This window comes from Plecotus auritus (assembly GCF_963455305.1).
Source record: "Plecotus auritus genome assembly, chromosome: 6".
In the NCBI taxonomy this organism is placed as follows: Eukaryota; Metazoa; Chordata; class Mammalia; order Chiroptera; family Vespertilionidae; genus Plecotus; species Plecotus auritus.
This window is the reverse complement of record NC_137773.1, coordinates 98,324,905-98,351,137: the sequence shown is the minus strand read 5'-3', so window position 1 is coordinate 98,351,137 and position 26,233 is coordinate 98,324,905. Positions and strand designations below refer to the sequence as shown.

Genomic DNA, 26,233 nt, shown 5'->3' with positions numbered 1-26,233 from the left:
AGAGAGAATTCCTTTGTCTGGGACTATGTATTCCCAGATCTTCATAGGCTTGCACTGACTCCATCTGCTCTAGCCATTGATCTTTGTTCTTGGTTAGACTGATAGGCACCATCTCTATACCACCCTGACTTTACCACACATGTGCCCATCTCCCCCTTCTTGGACCTCTTTCCCCAGTGATCTGAGTGGGGAATGGGCAGTGGTTCCCTGGGTAGTGTAAAATTGCAGCTTTTCTGGTGAAGCTGCCCAGATAGCCATGCTTACAGAGTCTGGCCTTTCCTTTGCTCCTTTCCTATCCTATATAACAAAAGCCTAATATGCTAAGTGTCTGGTTGTCTGGTCAGCCATTCAAACAATCCTATCTAATAAAGAGGGAATATGCTAATTGACCATCATGCCCTCACAAAGATGGCAGCGCCCACAGCCACAAGATGGCGGTGCCCAGTCCCCTCAGCCCCCCAGCCACCCACAGCCGGCCCAAGGCACAGGCAAGCCTCAGATGTCGGCTGCCCAGCCACACAGGGCTGCCCAATGCTCAGGTAACCAGGGCCAGCCGAGGCTTGCACTGCTGGCAGTGGCAGCAGCAGAGGTGTGATGGGGCCATCGCCTTCCCCTGATTGCCGTGTGGCCTCCTGCCCCTGAGGGCTCCTGGACTGTGAGAGGGGGCAGGCCGGGCTGAGGGACCCCCCTCCAGTGCATGAGTTTTCATGCACTGGGCCTTTAGTCAAAGCATAATATGCTAAGGCCACTCAATCGCTCGCTATGATGGGCACTGACCACCAGGGGGCAGACACTCCGACCAGTAGGTTAGCTTGCTGCTGGGGTCTGGCCCATTGGGACTGAGCAAGAAGGGCTGGACACGCCCTGGAGCCCTCCCGCAGTTTCTCCCCAGCAGGCCAACCCCCAATCGTGCAAGGGTGGGGTCCCTTGGCCTGGCCTGTGCCCTCTCATAATCCGGACTGAGGGAACCACCACCGCCCCCCCCCCCGAGTGCACGAATTTTGTGCACCAGGCCTCTAGTTATTAATAATAGCTAATTACAACAGTATCAATCCCCCCTTAAGAGAAATATGAGCCTCTTTTATTCTTACAAAGGGTAAATGGATGAAGATCTCCATCTTCTTATAACTGCTTCATGCTATCAGAGGGGCATAGTCCTGCCTATCCCAAGGCTCAGAGAGGAAGGAGCAAAAGAGAAGAGAGTATTCATGCAGGGAAGAGGGATTTTGCAATGTCCAGGTCAATCTGGTGTCCTTGGGAGGTGGCATAGACAATGTCCAGAGGATGCAAGCTGGCATCCCTCTTATATTCTAGAAATGACAAACTTAATAAGAAGGTAAAAAAGGCATAATTCAAAAGTGAGGAGACTTATAGCAACCAAAGTTCTACTGAGAGGTTAAAAACCCATGTGATAAAGGGAAAGACTAACTTTATAGTGTTACTAGAGGCCCGGTGCACAGATTCGTGCACCAGTGGGGTCCCAGATTGTGAGAGGGCACAGGCCAGGCCAAGGGACCCCACTGGAGCACGATCAGGGTTGAGGAGGGTCCGTGGAAGGGCTCCAGGGTGTGTCCGGCCCATCTCACCCAGTCCTGATTGGCCAGACCCCAGCAGCAAGCTAACCTACCGGTGGGAGCGTCTGCCCCCTGGTGGTCAGTGTGCATCATAGCAACTGGTCGAACAGTCGAATAACGGTGGGACATTTAGCATATTAGTCTTTTATTATATAGGATAGATTAGGTTGGGGAATGGCTACCCTGGAGGCAAGTGTGTCACACCTGACTGAAGCCCTGTTCACCATGCTTAACTCAAAAATGAGGTCTATACTGTGTGAACACACAATCAGGTAAATAAGGACATAGGCATATAGTCTATGAAAACAGAAGGAAGAACATAAAACACAAAGGTTAATGCGCACAGCAAATCATAAACCAGCTGAGAAGACTTCCAGGCTTTTGCTGGAATGAAAGCAAGCAGTGACAATCTGATGGGTCCGGTGAACTGATAGTCTTACAGACCCTCTGTGTCTGCAGTCAGAACATCTCTGGTGATGTCATCTGGGGCAGAAGTCTGTAGGGCATACACAGACATAGTCTTAAAAACAAAACTTTGAAGACAGTTAACTGTACTGGAATCCAAGATCCACAATTGGGCATTGTGATTTTCATCGAAACACAATTTTTCTCCCTAAAATTACCCTTATTTTCAAAGAGATTGCATTAAGTCCAGTTTGAATTTGCCTGATTATGTGCATAAACATAACAAGAATAAAATGTAATCAAATAGGTCACACAGGCTTTTTCAAATTTGCTTTGCTGGAATTTTCACAAGGAATCTTCAGATTGAGCTCTGGTGAGCCCCTCAGGGGAAAGAAGCCAAGCCACAGTTACCATCAGGCATTGCCTGTAATACCTGTAGGTACTGGTCTATTTCTTAAGTCTTTGAGGTCCTCAGGATGTCTTGAGGTTCCTTCTTTGCCATCTTTCAGGAAAGCAACCTTGCTCTTTACCTGGGAAGACTGCTATGAATCATGTGACCAAGCGAAGTATTAGAGCATATCTGCAGTGGACTTTGATTGGCTTTGGATGTCAATCTTAATTCCTTAAGGCTTTCTGGTGACATCCAGAATCCAGGCATGTCTTTCTTAGACATGGCATTCCAGTCAAAGTCTTAATTAATAAGACCACAAGTGAAGACTAGTCTTACTAAATGTATGCAAAGAAACATATTGCCATTGACTTGTTTACTAAGAACTGACAAATTTTGGAGGGACAATGTAGGGAGAAAAAGCTAAAAGTAAGCAATTAGCACTTCCCAAGATTGGCAAACACACTCCATAACTTTTAGAAACATAGGCTCTTTACTGGCAAATACACTTATACTTTAAGAGACAAACTTCCATGAGACAAGTATACAGCAAAACCCATTGATAATTCAGTCAGAAGTGAACTAAGTTGAACTCATTGGCTCAGGTAGCTTAGGCTCAGATAAGATCTATTTTTCAGAATATGCATTCCAACAGATGGCTCAGATAACAGTTCTTGGAGACCAGGAATTGGCACTTTAGAAACAGATAGTTCTTTCCCAGGGTTAAATTCCTTGCCAGGGTATGTACTTTATTTTTGAATATGTTTTTATTTATATTAGAGGAGAAGGGAGAAGGATAGAGAGAAACATCAATTGTCTGCCTCCTGCATGCCCCTTACTGGGGATTGAGCCCACAATCCAGGCATGTGCCCTGACCAGGAATCGAACCAGTGACCTTCTTAGTTCATAGGTCGACACTCAACCACTGAGCACCCCCAGCTGGGCCAGAGTATGTACTTTAAAAGAGTCCCTTGAGGCACTGTGAATTGAGACTTGCATTGCCTATTGCCTTCAGGGAGAAAAACCTTCATCCTCATAAGAGAGAAAAACCTTTCATCCTCTTGAGAGGGAGATTTGATAGCTGAGGGAGGCATGAATGTCTTCTATGCTCCCTAGCTCCGCTGTCACAGACCAAAAACCGGAATGACCTGTGACCCCTTGTCCGTCATGGCATCCCATGGCCCATTCTGCCTAAGACGGCTGGGGGATTGGCTCCTCTGCCCGAAGTCTCCTCCCACCCCGGAGCCGAAGACTCTTCCCAAAGTGGCCATCAGCAGCAACACAATTGTCTAGGTGTGGAGCCTTTAACTCCACATGAGAGATTCTGATAGCCTCTGACCTTACTGGAGGTTTCCACCCTTTGCTGTCTTGGGTTAAAAAAAAAAAAAAATCTGGCTTTTAACTGGCCTCTGGACTAGCAATCTGTTGCTGTCTCTTATATTCCTAACATCTCAGTCCCTTACGAGGCTTGGCTGAGTGAGACAGCCTCCACTAATACGGCAGGGAGTATTTCCTGTTAATCTGGCTGGACAGAGGTTTAACACCAGACCAGGGGGCAAATTCTGTTAGTAGTCAGTCTCCAAGGTTAGTTAACAAAAGCCTTTCGTTTCTCTGAGGCTTTTTTTTTCTATTAGCTCTACCTGTGGGCTCAGCCTCACCTCAGCTCTCCCAGCTGTGGCCTGTCCTCTGGGTCTCAGCTTTGTCTAGTGTGGGCCTTTTCTGCGACCAGAGACCACACCACTATGTCTATTGGAGATCAGAATATGCCACCCCAAAATGTGCCACTTTGGCATAAGGATTATTTTGTGCTGAAAGCAATAGATGCAGGAAAAATTCTCTGCTCTCCCCTGACCCACCTAAAAAGTATGTAACCGCAGGCCCAACCCCAAATGGTCCTATCTAGTTTCTAACAAGATACTGAGTTGCCTTTCAGAGTCAACAGACCAAAACTGCAAGTTATGCAGCCAAAGCACACACAGAGGAGAGAACTTTGACTTCCAGCTGCTTGAGGAAGCAAAGTTTTACCCAACTCATGGAACTGAAAGACCAGGACATGACCGGGACTTGAACTCCAGAACTCTTTCAGGAGTGACGGGTCCACTGTGCAGGAAGATCCGGTGCTGAAGTCCCTTGTCACCTCTTACCATACACGGCCAAGTTCCAAAGCTTTCCAATCAAAACCAACCCTGCCAGCACTTCCACATGCCAGCCTTTCTCCCTAACCCCTAACCCTCAATCTTTGCCCTAAAAACCCTCAATTAAAAGCCATTGGAGACTCCAGGTTTTAAGTGATAGTTTTCCATTTTATTATCTTAAAATATTTGTATTGATTTCAGAGATGAAGGGAGAGAGAGAGAGAGAGAAAGAGAAAGAGAGAGAGAGAGACATCAATGATGAGAGAGAAGAGAGAGAATCATTCTCCTTCTTGGCACCCTGAAAAATAGATGGCTTTCATTTCTCCATTGCAAATCTTGATGTTCAGTGCCTGACTTTGCTGCTCATCAGGTGGGCAGAGCCTCATTCAGTTCGGTAACAGTATATATTTCTCTTTGAGGAACATGCCCAGCTTCCCCATGCCAGGGAGAGAGGGGCAACTTATCATCAAAGATGGAGAATTGATAGCAAGATAACATGAACAGGTCTTGCTAAAATAGCCCTTATCTTCCATTAGTTACTCTACATATTTTCTAGCCACTTTCCTACAATGTATCATCCCTTGAAGCCCAAACTCTTTTTACCTTGTCAAAAGGGTATTAGACCCCCAGTCTAGTAATTGCTTCTTTGGGTTTGACTTCTTTTTGTAAACTCCCATACACATCAATATTAATTTAAAAAATTGTGTGCCATTTGTCCCATTAATCACCTCTTGTTAATTTAATTCACCAGCCCCCTGCTATGAAATCTAAGAGTATAGTGGAAAAGTTTTCCTTACCAACACTATTCTGTATTAGACATCTTATGTTGATACAAGAACAGCCTACATGGTCATCTCACAGAATTCCTAACAGGAATTGGGACACAAGTTCCCTTGTTTTTGACTTCCGTCTCAACCAATGTGGACATCATTCTGAAGTTCTTGTGTCCCAACCACCATCCCAGAGCAAAGCCCAGTCCAAAGGGGCAGGGTCACTTTCAATTATTTATCTTTTCCCTTTAAAAGAGATTTCAATTCTGCTTTCTAACCTGCCTCTTTTTCACCTGTGTGCTTCATTATAAGCAGTAAAGGGAAGCAGAGTTTGCCACCCCAAAATGTGCCTTTTGGGACATTGATTATTTTAAGCTGGTTATTTTTTTAAATATATTTTTACTGATTTTAGAGAAGAGGGGAGAGGGAGAGACAGATAGAAACATCAATGATGAGAGAGAATCATCAATTGGCTGACTCCTGCATGCCCCCTACTGGGTGGGATCAAGCCCACAACCCAGGCATGTGCCCTGACTGGGAATCAGACTGTGACCTCCTGGTTCATAGGTTGACTCTCAACCACGGAGCCACACCAGCTGGGCTTAACCTGGTTATTTTTAAGAAACAAAGGACTCGGGAAAACTCTTTGACCTTCCTCCTAACTGCCTACAAGGTATTTCAATAGAGGACTTGCTCCAGGAAGGGAGATAGCATCGCAGATAACTATCATTTAATATAAACTACTGATAGAGAGGAACCTTGCGAGGCCCATTGTTCAAAGTCCTCTCCGCATCCCATTGTTAAAGGTGGCCCAGCAAACATGTATTTAGCAAACATTTGCTTTTCTATCTCCATGTGAATTTCCCTTTGAAGTCCCTAACCATACCCCCCTTCTCCTTAGCTCCAGAATTGCATCTAAGCCTCAACTGCCTAATGTGTGTTTGGATCTCTCATGGCACCACGGAATGTACACTGCTAATAAATTTTGGACATTTTCTCCTGTTAATCTGTCTCATGTTAATGTGATTACTGGCCCAGACAGAACTAAGAAGGAGAGGGGAAAGTTACTTGTTGTGCGCCCCCACCCCCAGCAGTATTCACCTTCCTCCCTGAGAGCAATTAGCCTTACAACATAAACTTAATGGCAGAAAGGCAGCTCTGCATTAGAAAATACAGGAAATATTTTGAATATTCCTTGTACATGTATGTTCTTTAGCGCTAGGATATGAACAAAGTCATTCAGTGGTGTGGAATTTAATCAAGGAAGATAGTATATCCACACATTTGAAAACAAGAAGCAGAAGTGTCTTCAGGGATTCTAGGACAATGGCAGCAGTGATGAAAACATATGTTTCGGATATTGCAGAATACCAACGAAAAATAGAGCAAATAGATAGCAAAGCCAAAAGTCCATGGACAATATTTGCAACAAAAGTATGTGAAGAGGTATTCTACCTGAACCCCTCAAAAGCAAGTGAATAGGGGCATACTACCAAAGCTCATACAACATGGCATTGGTACCTGTGTACCAAAAAAAAAAAAAAAAAAAAAAATCAGAGAAAGCAATGGGGAAACTCAAGAGCCTTGGAATAGGAAGACCCTACAATAACCAACACTATTCACTGGCAAGTGATGCTGGTGGATTTGAGAAGAACAGCTAAACCAGGCAGAGGCGTTGCCCTTTTCGATAGAAGTAAGGGTAAGAAGTCCATGGTAAGGTCTTCAAGGCTGGAGCAGCCTAGTCCCATGAATTTTTGAAACAGATAAGTAAGGCTATCTTCCAAAATAGGAACACAATGAGGGAAAACTGCTGAATTAAATATAATAGGAAATATATAAGAAAAAGAGAACATCCAAGTAAAAGTGGGGAAGAAAAACAGACCCAGAAAATCTTGGAAATAAACAGCCCAATTTTGTGTGATTTTTAAATTGAAAATGTTATTGAGATCATTGTAGATTCACATGCAATTTTAAAAAATAATGCAGAGGAATCCTTTGCATACTTTACTTAGTTTCCTCCAATAGTAACATGTTGCACAAATATAATATCAGAACCAAGATGTTTTAGGCGATACAATCTACCAATCTAATTTAGATTTTCTCCGTTTCACTTCTATGCATTTGTGTGCATATTTAGTTCTTCATAATTTTATCATATGTGTAGGTTAATGTATCTACCATCCCACTCAATGCTACTGAACAGTTTCCAAACCACAAGGATCTTTCAAGTTGCCTTTTTATAACCACATCTGCCTACCTCCCCTCTCTCTACACCTTCCACCCTCCTTGCAACCACAGATCTGCTTTTCATCTCTCTGATGTGACCATGTTAAGATTGATGTAAAAATATTTCTCTCTTTTCCACGTACAGCACGGCTAGAGAGCGGGTCCAGTTCCTGAGTAGAGGAGCTGGGGATTGAGAAATGAAAGAAAGATAGAGACAAGACACAACATGGAAGGAAAAAGCTGGGAACCGGGTGGGACCGCTGCCCTCTTCTGCTGGAGAGACAGTGACCCAGAGCCAATACAGCATGTTTATTTTATACCCCCACATACCAGGAAGTTTCACCAAAAGTCAAGACAAAGGAGATTATTTGCATTCTTGAGTAGGCCTGAGCATTCCTGGTGCTTGACTGGATTTACATATCAAAACCCACTACCCAACACCTGGGCTGAAATGAAGGTCAAGCTGATAACACCCTTGCCTTTTTGGCAAAGTGTATTCCCAGGGCGTGGCTTTGCCTGTCACCTTGGGTTCAGCTGACAATTTAAAGAAATGCCCATGTGCCTTCCCAGGCACTCTCTACAAAGATCATTATATAAATGAAATCTTTATATAAATGGAATCATACAGTCACTTTTTATGATTGGATTTTTTCACTCAGCGTAATTTCTGTTGTAATGTGTGTTAAAAGAGCCTTCCTTTTTATTACTGAGTAGTATTTCATGGTATGGATACTATATTTTGTTTAACCACTTACCTGTTTAAGGATATCTGGGCTGTTTACAGTTATTACAAATAAAGATGCTATAAACATTTATGTGTAGGATTTTGTCTTTAGTTTTCTGAGACAAAATCCCCAGAGTGTAATTCCTGGATTGTATTATAGTTGCAGTAGAGGCCCAGTGCATTAAATTCATGCATTCAGGGCGGGGGGGGGGGAGGGGTTGTCCCTCAGCCCGGCCTGTGCCCTCTCACAGTCCGGGAGCCCTCAGGGGTGTCCACCTGATGGTGGGGAGTGGGCCTAAGCCGGCAGTCAGACATCCTTAGCACTGCTGCGGAGGCGGGAGAGGCTCTCGCCACAGCTGCTGTGCTCGCCAGCCATGAGCCCAGCTTCTGGTGCACTGACCACCAGGAGTCAGCTCCTGTGCCGAGCGTCTGCCCCCTCGTGGTCAGTGCACATCATAGCGACCGGTCGTTCTGCTATTTGGTCAATTTGTATATTGGCCTTTTATTATATAGGATGTTTAGTTAGTTAAGGAACTGCCACACTATTATCCAGATGGGCTGTACCATTTTATATTCCCACCAGCAGTGTATCAGTGATGTAGTTTCTCTACATCCTTGCCAGCATTTGGTGTTGTCCCAAATGCTTTTAAACTATGCAAACAACAGAAAAAGAAGCTCTGTGGCTGAAACCAGTTTGGCTCAGTGGATAAAGCATCAGCCTGCGGACTGAAAGGTCCCAGGTTCGATTCCAGTCAAGGGCACGTACCTTGGTTGTGGGCCCATCCCCAGTAGGAGGTGTGCAGGAGGCAGCTGATTGATGTTTCTCTCTCATCAATGTTTCTAACTCTCTTAATTTTTTTCTTTTTTTAAAGAGAAGAGAAGAGAGATCTCGAGAGTGAGAGAGAGAGGCATATCAAGCAGTTAATTAGTAGTATTTTCTAGATTTTGTGTTAGTGAGCATTTTTAAAACCTGTAATGAATTTTCTTTTTTTTTTAAATATACTTTATTGATATTTTACAGAGAGGAAGGGAGAGGGATAGAGAGTTAGAAACATCGTAATCAGCTGCCTCCTGCACACCCCCTACTGGGGATGTGCCTGCAACCAAGGTACATGCCCTTGACCGGAATCGAACCTGGGACCCTTCAGTCCGCAGGCTGACGCTCTATCCACTGAGCCAAACCGGTTTCGGCAATGTTTCTAACTCTCTATCCTTCTCCCTTCCTCTCTGTAAAATATCAATAAAATATATTTAAAAAAGAAGAAGAAGCTCTGTGAATTTAGCCTCCTTTTAAGTGTTTTTTCTCTAAAAGAAAACTAATCTCATGTAAACCACAAAAACTAATTTCACATGAAAAATGGCAAAAGAACAACTTCAAAGTTAAATTTTATGCAACATTATTGTAAGAATAAAAGAGCATGAGAAAATGCATAGCTTTCTTACAAACAGCAAAAGCACCCCAGGCAGTGCCAGTAAAACAGATCAAAACGAATCTATTTTTAAACTAATTAAAAGTCATCAAGAAGATGATAAAAGACATGAGAAAACAACAATAAATAGAATTGGAAAACTCAGAAATAATGTGGCTAGAATTCAAAGAAAAAATAGAAAAACAAGAAACATCTTTTAAAATAAATAACTAAAAGGAACACAAGTCCTGTTTAGTGGAAAAGCTTCATGGTTATATCACTGCTGTTGTGGCTCCCAATAAACACCTCCCTGCCTTTGCTCCCTCCCACACCGACTCTGGGCTAGGCACTGTGACCTTCAATAAAACATGAGCGAATGACGTGCAAGCAGAGGCCTAATAAGTACTTGTACAGTGAGACTAGCACTCTTAGGGTACTTCCTGTTAGAACCCAGCTGCCACTCTGTGTGAGCAACTCTATTTTACCCTGTGGAGAAGCCGTGCAGGGAGAAAGCCAAGACCTTGGCTGAAGCCCCAGCTGAGCTACCAGATGACAGCACCAACTTGTCATCCATTCAGCCCTGGTGGGATGGTCCAGCTGACACCATGTGGAACAGACATTCATAGTCCACACAAGCCTGACTCAAATTACAGAAGTGTAAGAAAATAGAAGATTATTGTTGCTTCATGCCATTAGATTTTGGGGTAATTTACAATGCAGCAACCAATGTAACAAATCTAGAAATAGTGACGACTCAGTAACAATTAGCACCCATATTGTTGTCTTGAAATATTATTTCTCACTGAAAGAAACCAAGGCTTCTTGGAGAAATTCCAGGTGTGGGCATGAAATATCAAGATGCATGTGAGGCATCTTTATATACCAGAGAGCAGTGGGCTGGAAACTTGCACTAGACCAGTGTTGACTCAGAAAACATGAGTAAATCTACAGTGTTCGCCAGACCTTTTCATTCTTACGTTGTGTCCTCCACAGAACACAGAAGGGAACCAGAAATGACAGAGATTATAGAATTAAAAATAAAGATATTAAAATCATTATTATAACTTTATTTCATATGTTCAAGAAGCTAGAGGAAATATTTAACATGTTAAATGGAGACATAGCATATTTAGAAAAAACTCAAGTTGAACTTAAAGAAATAAAAACTCTACTATATGAGATTAAAAAACACTGGATGAGATGAACTACAATCAGACATTGCAGAAGAAAAGATGAGTGAATTTGAAGACATTAGAAACTACCCAAAATAACAGAGGAAAAATACTGGGGGAAAAACTGAACAGCATATTAGGGACTTGTAGGACAAATCCAAACTGTGTAATTAGAATTCTAAAAAAAGAGAGAGCAAAAGGGGGACAGAAAATAATGACTAATGTTTGACCAAATTTGATGAATATAATAAACTCACAAATCCCAAGCACAAGAAATATGAAGAAGACTCCATCAAGGTCCATCATAATCCAATCCCTCAAAACCAATGCTGAAACATACATTGCATATGGAGGAACAAATATAATGATGACAATAGATTTATTGTTAGAAACAATGTAAAAAAAAAAACAATGAAACAATATCTTTAAAGTAATGAAAGGAAATATCTGTCAAACTAGAATTACTTACACTATGAAAATATCTTTCAAAAACAAAGCTGAAATAAGAACATTTTCTGACTTATATATGCAAAAAGAATTTATTATCACATCAGCACATCAAGAAATGTTAAAGGAGCCCTGGCCAGTTTGGCTTAGGGAACTGAAGGGTCCGGGGTTCAGTTCTGGTCAAGGGAACATGCCTGGGTTGTGGGCTCGATCCCCAGTAGGGGGCATGCAGGAGGCACCCAATCAATGATTCTCTCTCCCTCTCCCTTCCTCTCTGAAATCAATAAAAATAAAAATTTTTAAAAATAAAAAAGAAATGTTAAAGGAAACCCTTCAGGCAAAAGGAAAATGACACTAGATAGAAACCTGGATCTTCACAAACAAATGAAAAACACCAGAAATGATAACTACTTAGGTAAATAGAGATATAAAATATACATACATAATATGTATGATAGAAATATATAATATTTTGACACATTTTATGTTAAATATCTTTAAATCATTCTAATTTCAAAGAGTACAACCAGCACCCATATTTTGGTTTCTAAATACCATCCTCCAAAAACAGAAATGAGGTTTCCCAGGAAAATGGCTTATTCTAGAGTTGGGCAGAAAGTATATAAAGTGAGCCATGCCATGACCAGGTGGCTCAGTTAGTTAGAGCATCATTCTGTACAACAAAACGTTGTAGGTTCGATTCCTGGTCATGGCACATACCTAGATTGTGGGTTTAATCTCCAGTTGGGACGCATATGGGAGGGAACCTATCAATGTTTCTTTCCTTTTACTTTTTAATTTTATTTTTTCATTACAATTTACATTAAATATTGTTTTATACTAGTTTCAGGTGTACAGCATAGTGGTCAGACAATCGTACACTTCACAACGTGCATCCCCCTATATTTCCAGCTTATCGCCATTTTTTAAAAACTTACCTTTCGAGTCTATCAATCCATTTAAGGAGTAGATGTGATCAAGGAAAGAGATTTCAATAGTCTGTCAGCCAACATTACTGGTGTAACAGTTTAGATAATAATGCACTTGGATAATTTGGTCTTAGGTGGCTATAGCACTTTTCAATTTCCTTCTAACTATCCAAATAACACTTTGAAAAAAAGAACTTGAAACAAATATATTTGCTATTGCTTAAAAAAAATTTTATAGAAATGTCAAGAAAGAAAAAAAAAGGCACTTTTTACTATAATAACTCTTTTCTTTCTTTTTTGGAAAACACTTCTGGGTTTTTGCCTAGCTGTGTTTCCTGTTTGCAAACCCTAAGATCCTTGAATAAATCTTTATCACTTATTTATAGCTAAAGCCTCCAGAATCTTTTTTAGTTTGTGTGACATTACTTATGAAAATGAGCATACTTTTTTTGATCTGAAAAGAAATAGCTGAATAAACCTGAAGCAACTTCATTTACATTTGCATCAATTAAGCAACTTGTATTTTTTTTTTTTTTTGAACACCTGTAATTCAATATGAGGGGGATTCCCAGGAAGTGTCAGACCTCGCTCTCCCTTAGCATTGTTGTCTGAGCAAACAAGATGCCCAAGCAAATGTTATGAAACAATACAAAGCAGTTATGCTAAGGGCCAAATGAGTGATGGAACAATAGCATCTATCTGAGTTTAGAAAAAGCAAGAATTTGGCCTCAGCCTGAGAAAGGAGATGTGCCTAAGTAAGGTCTTACATGCTGGATGGGATTCGTTTGGCTGGAAAAGCTGAGAAAACAACATTCATACTGAGGGGAGGTTTGAAATCTGGAATTGACTAGCCGGCCAAATAGAATTTTGTGTTTGGGAATAATGTTTTGGGTATTCAAGTTACTGAAAAAATACTCTTTTTTTTTTTATAGCATTGTTAACAAATACAGGAAGAGAGAGAGAGGTGCCATTTCAAGATATTTAATCTGTTTATTAGCCATATTCTCACTGAACATATACTCTTTTGTCCAGAAGTAAAAGGAAGTCATGGCATTTACCTGTTCATCTACAAACTCTTTCCAGTACATTCTGGAGACCTAATAATAAGAACACAAACACTTAGGTCAATTTTACCTCAATTCAATGCAGCCTCGCCTTCAAAAAGGAGCAGATATCATATTTGCTAATGTATGTTCCTCCTCTGTGCACTACTTGCAGACTCCAATTTTAAGAGAAAAGAAATATGAGTGTTTTTAACCTCTTTCACTTCACTTTCCACTGTGGCAGCTAGCATATCCTTTGCCAGGCCTCATCGCTGTTTTCCAAAAGTGAAGACAGTTAACAGGGGCTCAGTGTTGTCAATTCAGAAGAAAATCAAGCTCAGAATTAAGCGTGCCGGGGCCACTTTGCCCCTAAGAAAAGTCAGATATGGAGTAAGCAAATAACTTTTGAGTAATTATTTGTTTTCCGTGATCTTGAGACTAATAAAGTGCTCTCTGCTAATTATGGACAAGGTGTCGATTTCTGAGAAGAAAGAACAAAATCCAAAGTTGATTTTTTTTTTTTTCAGTTCTTTCCATTTACCTCCTCTAGCTCCCTCCACTCTCCACAAGTTTCCAAGACTGCAGATTTGGGGGGAAATCCCTTACTGTTGGACATTTGCAAAACTATTTAGTGGCTTCCATTGATCTTTTTTTTAAAATATATTTTATTTTATTTTTTAATATATTTTATTGATTTTTTACAGAGAGGAAGGGAGAGGGATAGAGAGAAACATCAATGAGAGAGAAACATCAATCAGCTGCCTCCTGCACACCTCCCACTGGGGCTGTGCCTGCAACCAAGGTACATGCCCTTGACTGGAATCGAACCCAGGACCCCTCAGTCCACAGGCCAACACTCTATCCACTGAGCCAAACCGGCCAGGGCTTCCATTGATCTTTGGATAAAGTCTTCATGGTACCCACGTTCTTGCATGGCTTTGGCCCTGCTGTGTGCACCACTCTCTTCTGAGCTTCTTGGGTTCCCGGAACAATGGCTTTCTCTTTGTTCTTCATTCTCCCAACTCCTTTGTGTCTTAGACCTTTGAACATGCTGTGCCCACTACCTAGATGCTCTCTTGCCTTTTCTTAGTCTACTTTTCGCCTGAATTACTTCTATTTATCTCTCAAGACTCAGTTTAAATCAGCTTTCCTCGGGGAAGTCTTCCCTAATCCCCATACAAGGCTGGCACTCTTGTTAAACACTGTAATCCTTGCCATCCTTGGCACCACTGCCATTACATCAACCCCAGCACCTAGCATAGGGCTTTGTTCATAGTAGGCACTGAAATACCTGTTAACTAATGACTGAATAAACAATTGAATGAATAAAGCTTGATGTGCATGTCAGACAGAAATACAAATAGCTATTTCTTTTTATAATTTATTTTTAAATTATAGTCAATGTGTAATATCATATTAATTTCAGGTGTATAACACAGTGATTAGACATTTATATAATTTATGAAGTGGTTATCCAATCAGTCTAGTATCCATCTGATGCCATACAGTTATTACAATATTGTTGACAATATTCCCTGTGCTGTACTCTACATCCCCATGACAAATAGCTATTTCTTTTAACTAAAGGCTGAGAAGGTGCAATAAAAGTTGCTTTGCTAGCCACACTTTTAATTCCTTATCACTTAATAGTGTCTTTCAGATTTAAAAAGAAGTTTTAGTGATCAGTGTTCAGAAATGGCATGCAGTGCTACTAAGTCAAATAAGAAACTAAGTCCTGGATTTGGGGATTCTAGACCTTTCTAAGGTGAGTTACCTCATGAATTAACTAGCCTCATATTTCACAAGACTTTCTTGATAAAGTCTTGATAAGCAGATTTTTGTTTGGTAAGTAGTCTGTTTGCTTGAGTGAACAGACTCTTATCTTCAATAAATTTATCTGTAGGCATTCCCCAAAACAATTGGAATTATTTTTTGTTTTATAGTTTTATCTCTCTCTGGAAGTTCTTCAGGAGCAAAGAACTATGTCATGCTGACATAGGTGGTCTACAGACTTATCTAAGTCATGTGGACACAGATGGTTTCAGTTCTCACCCACTAAGTCAAGTCCTTCTAAGATGTTTCCTGCCTGAGTCACTGGTAACACCCACCACCCTGCTACTCCCCCAGGGGAAAGAACTTGGTGTAATTTTTACTTCCCTGTTCTCTAAGGCGGTCTCTCACCCTCAACTCTCATACTTTGCGATTGCTTCCCAAATGCTCTTTCAGCATCTCTTCTGTCTCCACACTTTCTTTCATGTAGTCTTATTTCTGAAATAAATAAATCACTTCTCCCCTAAATTAGTTTCACAATGATTACATACAGAATGGGGCAAAAGTAGGTTTACAGTTGTGAGTACACAAAACACAGCTTATTCTTGTATTATTACTTATTACTTATTGTACTATTTTCCATCCGAACAACTATAAACCTACTTTTGCCCCACCCTGTATATTAAACTATTATATGTACACCCTAAATATATACATTTTTTATTTGTCAACTATTCCTCAATTAACTTATTGGAAAAAAAGTTTTCCAATGCTAAAAAATAAAACCTGAACTTAATAGCACTGACTCCAAGACCCTCCCTGAGCTGGTCCCAACCTCTTAATTTACTTCACACTCCATATATTTTATTATTTATTTAAACTAAAAAATTTAAAAAAACAAAACAGTTTACCCATTTCTCTCCATTACTTAATATAGACGTTTACAGCTAAAAATTTTCATCTAACCCCTGCTTAGCTGCATCTCATAAGTTTTGGTATGTTGTTTCTTCATTTTCATTCATCTCACAGTATTTTCTAAAATTCCTTTTGATGTCTTCATTGATCCTTTGGTTATTTATGAATATGGTGTTTAATCTCCACATATTTGTGAGTGTCCCAATTTTTTCCTGCTATTGATTTTCTTTAAATATATTTTTATTAATTTCAGAGAAGAAGGGAGGAGAGAGAGATAGGAACAACAAGGATGAGAGAAAATCATGATTTTTTATTTCATTCTACTGTAGTTGGAGAACATGCTTTGCATCATTTATAACCTTGTAATCTTATTGAAGTGTCTTATGACCTAGCATATTTTCTATCCTGGACAATGTTCCATGTGCACTTGAGAAGAATGTATATCCTATTGTTGTTGATTGCAATATCCTCTAGATATCTGTTAGGTCTAGTCTACTTTTTGATCTTCTGTCCCATTTTTGTATTCATTATTGAAAGCGGGTATAGACATCTCCAACTATTGTTTTTTAATTGTTTAGTTTTCATGTCAGACAGTTTTTCTTCATGTATTTTGGTGTTCTGTAATTAGTTGTATATATGTTTATAATTGTAATATTTTCCTGATAGATTGGCAATTTTATTATTAGAAAATGTACCTCTCTGACTTTAGCAACATTTTGTGTTTTAAAGTCTATTTTGCCTGATGTAGCCACATCAACTTTCTTATGATTATTATTTGCATAATATATTTTTTTCTTTATTTTACTTTCAATCTACTTGTAGTTTTAATTGCCCATTTAAAAACTTTAATTTACATTTAAGTTTTAAAATATTTTACATGTTGGGTTGTTTATTTTATTAATATTAAGTTGTGATGGTTCTTCATACATTTTGAGTACAAGTTCTTAATCAGATATTTGTTTTGCAAATATTTTTCCTAGTCTGGCTTGTCTTTTTCTTTTCTTTTTTTTTTTCTTTTCCGTAACAGAGCATTATTTCTATTTTAAGCTCCCATTTGGCTGCTGTAACAATAATCTTATCAATGGAGGCTCATGCCCTTCCTCAGTGCTGTGTCCAGATTTGGGAATTTCTGAAGTGCCAACATGAAGAGAAGTGGGACTAGATCTTTGCATCACTGGTCCCCAGGAGGATTCTAGGATGCTCTTTGTCCACTCTGGTGTTGGTTTTCAGTCTGGCCCCTTCAATCATGGTGACTGCCTGGCTTGAGTGTTGGGGACATCTGTGGCTTCCTTGCCCTGTGATGTGGCAGAAATCTCTGTGAGATGGCCCTGCTGCCTGCCACAAACATTTTTGCTGATGACGAGCTTGAGGTTTCAGGTTAGGTGACTGGTCCAGAAAAACCACAGGGAGGAAGAACACAGCAAGGACCTGGCACATAATATATGCTTAACAAACATTTAGCAGTTGTCACCAATGTTCTGTCGATTATTTTCTTGTGTGAGCAGGTTAGTTTGGGAGTATTATCTCAGCAAACAAATACTTGAGTGCCTACTGCATTCAAAGCACTTGGAATTAATGTCTTGGTCTGACACTGTATTAAAAGATGATTAGGAAACATTTTTTAACAGGGCTTCTTTTAAACAGGTTAAAAGAAAAAAACCTACACAGTTTCACACATGACAAGAGCCATTTTGAGGGTAACATCTTGTCTTTTTATTTTCTTTCTCATTGAATTTAATAAAATTATATAAGATTCAGGGGTATGACTCTATAATACATCCTCTGTATATCGTATCCTGTGTCCACCACCCAAGTCAAGTCTCTTTCCATCACCATTTATCCTCCCTTAACCCTCTCCCACCTCTCCCCACCCCCTTTCCCTCTGGTAATCACCATACTGTTATCTGTGTATGAGTTTTGTTTTTGTTTTTTTGCTTAATGTCTTCACATTTTTCACCCAGCCCCTAAATCCCCTCACTTTGACAGCTGGCAGTCTGTTCTCTGTATCTATGACTGTTTCTATTTTGTTTGTTAGTTTATTTTGTGTGTTAGATTCCACATATAAGTGAAATTATATGGTATTTATCTTTCTCTGACTGGCTTATTTCACTTAGCATAATACTCTGCAGGTCTACCCATGCTGTCACAAAGGTAAGATTTTCTTCTTTTTTACAATTGAGTGGTATTCCATTGTGTATATGTACCACAGCTTTTTTATCCATGCATCCACTGATGGGCACTTGGGCTACTTCCAAATCTTGGCTATCTATATATACACTGAGTGGCCAGATTATTATGATCTCTGAACGCATAATAATCTGGCCACTCAGTGTATATGCTATATAATAAAAGGCTAATATGCAAATTGTCCCCTTGACCAGGAGTTCGACCAGCCTGCAGGCCGGCCAACCGCCCATGTCCCCTCCCCCTGGCCAGGCTGGCCAGACCCCACCCATGCACAAATTTATGCACCGGGCCTCTAATATATATATATATATACACACACACACATACATACATACATACACTGAGTGGCCATATTATTATGCATTCAGAGATCATAATAATCTGGCCACTCAGTGTATAAAAGCCTAAGCAACCAAGCAATGGAACGACTAGTCAACCAGTTGCTATGACACACACTGACCACCAGGGAGCAGACACTTAATGCAAGAGCTGCCCCCTGGTGGTCAGTGCGCTGCCACAGCCAACCTCCTGTGGCCGACTAACCTCCCTCAGCCCCTCCCCCCAGCTGGCCAACCTCCCACAGCCCCTCCCCCTGGGCCAGCCTGCCAACCTCCCATAGCCCCTCCCCCTGGGCCAGCCTGCCAACCTCCTGCAGCCCCTCCCCCAGGCCAGCCTGCCAACCTCCCACAGCCCCTCCCCCTGGGCCAGCCTGCCAACCTCCCACAGCCCCTCCCCCGGGCCAGCCTGCCAACCTCCCGCAGCCCCTCCCCCAGGCCAGCCTGCCAACCTCCCGCAGCCCCTCCCCCTGGACCAGCCTGCCAACCTCCCGCAGCCCCTCCCCCAGGCCAGCCAACCTCCTATGGCCCACCCTCATGGCCCTGATCGGGGCGGACCGGCCAGCCAACCTCACATGGTCCCTCCCCACAGCCAGCTGGGTGGTCAGTGCACTCCCACAGCCAACCTCCCGTGGCCAGGTAACCTCCCACGGCCCCTCCCCCCAGACAGCCAACCTCCCACAGTCCCTTCCCCTGGCCAGCCTGCTCCAATCAGTCCTGGGTGACAGGCCCGATCGGCCTCAATCGCTGGCGAGGCTGAGGGACTCCACCTGTGCACGAATTCATGCATCCGGCCTCTAGTTATAAATAACACTGCCAGGAACTTAGGGATACATATATTCTTTCAAATTAGTGTTTCTGGCTTCTTTGAATATACTGCCAGAAGTGGAATCGTTGGGTCATAATGCAGTTCCATTTTTAATTTTTTGAGGTAACTCTATATTGCTTCCCACAGTGGCTGCACCAGTCTGTATTCCCACTAACGGGGCATAGTGTGCCATTTTCTCCACATCCTGGCCAACACTTGTTGTTTGTTGATAGCCATTCTGACAGGTGTGAGGTGATATCTCATTGTGGTTTTAATTTGCTTTTGTCTGATGATTAGTGACACTGAGAATCTTTTTATATGTCTATTGGTCATCTGTATGTCCTCTTTAGAGAAGTGTCTATTCATGTTCTTAGCCCATTTTTTAATTGGATTGTTTGGGGTTTTTTTTTTGGTGTTGACTTGTATAAGTTCTTTATAAATTTTGGATATTAACCTTTTGTCAGATGTATCATTGGCAAATATGTTCTCCCATTCAGTGAGTTGTCCTTTCATTTTGTTGATGTTTTCCTTTGCTGTGCAAAACCTTTTTAATTTGATGTGGTCTCATTTGTTTATTTTTTCTTATGTTTCCCTTGCCCAAAGAGATATATCAGAAAAAATATTGTTATGAAAAATATCTGAGATTTTACTGCCTATGTTTTTTTCTAGGGAAGTGGTTGGCAAACTGCGGCTCGCGAGCCGCACGTGGCTCTCTGGACCCTTGAGTGTGGCTCTTCCACAAAATACCATGTGCGGGCGCGCACATACAGTGCAATTGAAACTTCGTGGCCCATGTACAGAAGTCAGTTTTCGGCTCTCAAAAGAAATTTCAATCGTTGTACTGTTGATATTTGGCTCTGTTGACTAATGAGTTTGCCGACCACTGTCTAGGGCAGGGGTGGGCAAACTTTTTGACTCGAGGGCCACAATGGGTTCTTAAACTGGACCAGAGGGCTGGAAAAAAAGCATGGATGGAGTGTTTGTGTGAACTAATATAAATTCAAAGTAAAGGAGCGGAGGGGAGAGCAAGAGAACCCTCCGTTCTTTCAGCTCCACGGGCCGGATAGAACAGCCGAACGGGCCGGATCCGGCCCGCGGGCCGTAGTTTGCCCACGGCTGGTCTAGGGCATCACCAAGTTTGAAGTCCTTGCCTTCCTCCAGCAGGGGGCGGTAGGTGGTGATCTCAGCCTCTAGCTTGACCTTGATCTTCAGCAGGGCCTCATACCTTTGGGCCTGGTGCTGCCCCTCTGCCCAGGTCTAGGCCACCACTGACACCAGGTGCAGCAGGATCCCATTGAGATGTTCCATCTGCATGGCAAGGCGCTTCTCCACCTTCCTCAGGCTGTTCTCCAAACTGACCTTCAGATTCCTCCTCAAGTCCAAGGCAATCTCCACTAACAGGACCCTGCATCTCAGCTCTGTGGGTGCATCTCAACAGCTTTTATCTCTGCATTCTGGGAGGTAACCACTGAGGTGCTCTCCTCCATATGCTGGAACCACTACTTGTCCAGCTCCTCTTGGTTCTTCTCAGCCAGTTCATACTAGGCCATGATGTCTACCATGATCTTGCTGAGGTCCTGAGATTTGGGGGCATTCATTTCACAGTCAACCCAGAGTTTGCAATCTGGTTTTGTAGACCATTTACTTTCTCCTCATGGTTCTTCTTCCTGAGACCCTCTATCTCTGTCTCAGATGCAGGCGAGTGACATTGAGGTCATCAGTGACCTTTCAGAGCCTATTAAAGTCACTCTCCAATCACTGGCACATGGCCAACTCTATCTCATACTTGACTCTGAAGTCTTTAGCAGCAAGACAGGCAATCTGCAGAGCAATACGGGTATTGTCCACAGAACTTGCAAAGATTTGAGCCTTCAGGGTCTCAATGGTCTTGAAATAATGCCCCTAGACTTTGACCTGTGGTCTCTTCTTCAGGTGTCCCAAGATTCTGTTCTCCAGTCTCTGATTATCAGCTTCAAGGCTCCTGACTCTCTCCAGGTAGGAGGCCAGGCAGACATTCAGGCATTGCATAGTCTTCTTCTTGCTCCGGATGCTCCTTATGCCCACCAGATACTTTGACATCTCCATAGCCGGACCCCCAGTTGCCCTGCACACTGGTGAGTAACACACAGAGATCCAGGAGCCTGAGACCCCAGCATCCGCATAGACACTGGTTGTGCTGCTGGCAGGCTGGCCAGGTGGCTGGGCAATTGCACGGAGCCCAGATTCCATAGATTGTGAAGAAGTTGGAGCAGGTGCTGAAGCTCCTATTGTTGAAGGAGAGAAACTGAAAGTGAGGTTCAAGCCACAGATGAAGAGTAATCTTTGAGCTACCTTGTCAGCAGTGTTTCAATGGTCAGTTTCATTTATTTTCTTTTTTACTTTTTTTTTTAAAAAATGGCTGGCAGAACCACTTCACAACTTTTCTGACTAATTAAAGGGCTTTAATCTCAACCAACTGTCCGATGATGAACCTGGTAAATCCAGTAAAAGTACATGGTAGGAGGGACAAAAAGGAGAGAATTAGAGGAAGGGAAGAAGGAGAGAAGTTAGTTTGCAGAAGTCAAGTCTATTCTAAATTGAGACTCTCCTTGCCACTTGACCTTTGGATTTCACAATATTGGTATTTTTGTTGGACTACAGTCACTTAGTCTCTGATATCAAATATGGCGTCCATAACTCACTTACAGGTGTAAGAAGCATAATGGAGTAAAGAATGTGGGCTTTGGCAAAAGACTCACCTGGATTTGATTCTAGTGCCTGTCATTTCCTTCTTGTAATCTTAGGCAATTACTTAGTCTCTCTATTTCAGTTTCCTCATTCAAAATATCAGGCTTCAGACAGAGAGTGACCCTGAAAGGCCATAGTGAATCATGAACATCTATCTCCCTTAAAGGAACTGAAATTGGTTTACCAGAGATTCATTTACGAGTTTTAAAGTGTGGACTTTGCTACAAAGAGGATGTCTTCAGACTTCCACTTCCAAATAAGGTGAAGTAATATATAATAGAGACTGAAGCAAAGGACAAAACCAGACAAATATATGAAACAAATGGTTTTCAAGTCAATGGACATTAGATAACAAAGACAATCATCCCTGAGAGAAGAGAAACAAATGATGTGAGCCCTGCAGTGATCCAGGTTAATGTTTGGGGAGAGTGTTAAGGCTGCAGTGGAGGAGAAGCGGCTCAGTCTGAGTTTGGAAAACAAGGCTGAGTATCTAGGGAGCAGCTACAACTTGAAAGAAGAGTACTTACTAGATATGAGGGAGAGGCAAAAAGGGAGCTCTAGAGTCTGCTGAGGGATTCCCTGAGTCTTCGCTTTCCTACGGATCAGTGTGTGTGTGTGTGTTGGGGGGGAGGGTGGGGGGGGGGGCGAGGCAATGAACTACCAAATGTTCACAAAAGAACCCTCTAAAAGAAATAGAGAAAATAGTACCTATATAGCTCACACAGAAATAAAATATTGTCTGTCTCAAACTCACAGACTAGAAAACTGCATAATTAATAGCTTGTCAAGTAAAAACACAAAAGGGTTTTGCCTCCATAGTAGACAATATTAGCTCTGAAATAAACACTTCACTGCCAACACAGCTTAAAAGCAAGACCCAAAAGGCTCAAACTGTTTCCAAGAAACTTCATGCCAGATAAAGCTAAAGAATATTTATAAGAATAAGAATTCTGAGCACCCAACAAGGTAAAATTCACAACGTGTCCAATTAAAAATTATCAGGAATTTAATAAGCAGAAAAATGTGACCCATAAGTAAAAAAACAACCCAATCAGTCACAACCAACCTAGAAATGTCACAAATGATAGAGTGAGTACACTAGGACATTAAAACAGTTATAGTCCATCTATTCTAAGAGCTAGAGATAGGACTATGTTTCATAGAAACATGGAAGTTACCTTAAAAAATAAACATCTAGGGATGAAAACTGTAATGTTTGAGATAAAAAATAAACTGAATTGAATTAATTGCATTGCAGAGCAGGCATTGCAGAAGAAAAGATTAGTAGACCAGAAGACATACTATACAACATTAAAAAGAAAGTAAAAAGTGTCCAAATTAAACACAGCCTCAGTGAGCTGTGGGATAATTTGAAGTGTCCTGTGAGATGTGTAATTAGAGACTTTAAATGAGACGAAGGCTTTTGAGGATCAGAAAATATGTATAATAAAAAACTGATGGAAATATTTTCAAATCATATGAATACTGTAACTTTATAAAACCCAGGCAAAAAGAAAACTATACCAAGGCACATCGTGATCAAGTTGCTCAAAGCAAGTGAGAAAGAAATTTTTAAAGCAGCTAGAGAAAGAAGATATATGCATGCAGTGGAAGAAAGATAAGGATGGCAAAATATTTCTTGCTGAAAAAATGCATGAGATACTAATGAGCAGCATCTTTGAAATACTCAAAGAATATAACTGTGTCATAGAATTCGTACCCAGTAAAAATATCTTTCAAAGGTATTTTTATAAAAACTTTTTAAGACATACAAAAGGTGAAAGAACTCATCACCAGCGTATGCAGACTACAATAAAGGTTAAAGAAATGTTAAATGTTCCTACAGTAGAAAGAAAATAGTACCAGATAGAAATATGGACCTACACAACATACTGAAGACCACTGGAAATGGTAAATATTTAAGTTTTTTTCTTATCACTTAAATGTGTTTAAACAATCACCTGTTTAATGCAAAAGTAACAACAATATAGGAGAAAATGGATGGCAACATGAAACAGAAGTTCGGAGGGGAGAAATGAAAGTATTCTAATGGTAAGACCCTATGCTACAAGTGAAGCTGTATCACATAGCAGCATTAGGATGAAGACTGTGATAAGTTAACGGTTCACACCATAATTGGTAAATAAATAAATAAATAAATAAATAAATAAATAAATAAACAAACTAAAGAGTTTGAGCTAATCAACAAGAAAAGGGAAAACAATGACTTAATAAAAAGAAAAATCTAAAAGAAGACAGAAAAAGAGAAAAAGGGAACCAATAAGAGATGGGACAAATAAAAAACAATTAGCAACGTGATATACTTAAATCTATCCATATCGGTAACAACATTAACTGTAAATATGATAAACAACCCCAAATAAAAAGCAGAAATTGAGAGAGTAATAACATTGAGCAACTAGAACCCTTAGATGCTATTAGTGAAAATGTAAATGGACACTCACTTTGGAAAACTCAGTTTGGCAGATTCTTTTAAAAGTTAAAACAAGCTTGTCTCTATGATCAGGGATTTTTCTTCCTCTGTGGGAAAACACATACATCTGCCTCCCGACCAGCTGGACAGGAACCTGTACTTCATTTATCTCTCACCCCAGGGAGGAATGCGCCCCAAGTTTCCTACCCATCAAATGAGGGGACACCTCCCAGGGCAGGACTGGCAGGTAGACTTCACCCATAAGCCTCCCCACAAGAAGACCAAGTATCTGCTTACCATGGTAGACACCCTGACAGGATGGGTAGAGGCCTTCCCTACTTGCAAGGAAACTGCAGAGGTGGTGGCTGAGACCATAATAATGCACATAATCCCAAGGTTCAGTCTCCCTACCTACATACAATCAGACAACGGCCCAGCGTTTATATCAAGGGTCGTTCAGCAGGTTAGCACCTCTCTTGGCATCTCCTGGAAACTGCACATACCCTACCGCCCACAATCATTAGGTAAGGTCAAGAGGGTCAACGGCCTCCTTAAAGACCATCTAACTAAACTCACCCTAGAAATTCGCAGCTCCTGGCCGGACCTCCTGCCCGTGGCCCTGACCAGAATCCGGGCTACACCAAGGAGCCCCACCTTCTTAAGCCCTTTTGAACACCTATATGGGAGACCCTTCTTGCTCAACCATCGTCTCCCTACTGACCCTCCTCTCCTGGCTACCTATCTTCCATACCCGTCTTTACTCAGGCAGCTGCTCTGGGAACACGCTGACAGGTTTCTGCCCAGGCCAGAACCAGCCGAGCAAGGCTCCCGAGGACCAGCCCTCCAGCCGGGGGACTCAGTCTTCCTTAAGAATCTACATTCCAATGCCTTGGAGCCCAGGTGGACAGGACCTCACACAGTAATCCTCATAACCCCCACCATGGCCAAACTACTTTGTGATCCATCGTGGCACCACCTCTCCAGACTCAAGAGTACCCCGGAGCAGCATGACTTCTATAAATGTGAGGTGTTGGGCCCCACTAAGGTCCGCCTTAGCCACCCTTCCCCTCCTCCTTCTCCTCCCGGCCCTGGGCAACCTATACCCACCCGCTTATGTGTGGAGGTTCAAGGTCCGTGAAACCTATGACCAGGACAGCACACAAGACACCCAGCAGGTGGGATCTCAGGACTGCCCGCTGGTCGACTGCCAGGCGGAGATCCTGATTGCTATCGACCTCGGGAAGAATGCTGCTACTACATCAACGAATCCAGAGTGGTAGAACAGGACGTGCAGACCCTGACCAAGCTGAGTGAAGAGCTACGTGCAAGACACTCCCGGGACACTTGCTTTTCGGCTGGTTCCAAAGCCCCTTAGCTACCTGGATCCTAGCCATGGTAGGGCCCCTAATTCTCATCTGTGTCTTTTTTCTCTTAGGCCCCTGCCTCCTCGAATTCATCCACTTCCGGATGGCGGAGATGCCATGGGTGACTGTAAACCAGCTCCTGCTCCATCCCTATACTCAGCTGCCCTCTGACCTGCCTCTGCCTGACCCTGGCCTTTAAAAAAACCCCTCCCTCTTCACCCCTGGTCAGCAGGAAGTAGCCAGGACGATTTCGGTGCCCCCTTTCACCAAAAGGCCGGGATGTTAGGTCAGAGGAATTCCAGAAACCTATGCATGCAACCGATGGTGACACAGATAACAGACCAGTGCACCAGACAGATGGCGACACAAATGCTGGTCCCTTCCTGGAACCCATGACGGACCAGTGCTCAGGGCAAATGGTGGCGCAGATATTGGCTCCATTCCTGGAACCCCTGCCCGCGGCGGAAATTA

The 26,233-nt window shown here is 42.0% G+C and overlaps 1 pseudogene across 1 annotated transcript; it reads right to left on the bottom strand.

Moving 5' to 3' along the window:
• Positions 1-1,206: 1,206 nt before the first annotated feature.
• On the bottom strand, positions 1,207-22,001 carry LOC308251776 (keratin, type I cytoskeletal 18-like; annotated as a pseudogene). The gene is made up of 5 exons: positions 21,976-22,001; positions 20,294-21,501; positions 13,238-13,276; positions 12,189-12,249; positions 1,207-1,310 (listed from the first exon to the last, which is right to left on the bottom strand). The product of its transcript is annotated as a keratin, type I cytoskeletal 18-like (transcript).
• Between the last annotated feature and the right edge of the window lie 4,232 nt (positions 22,002-26,233).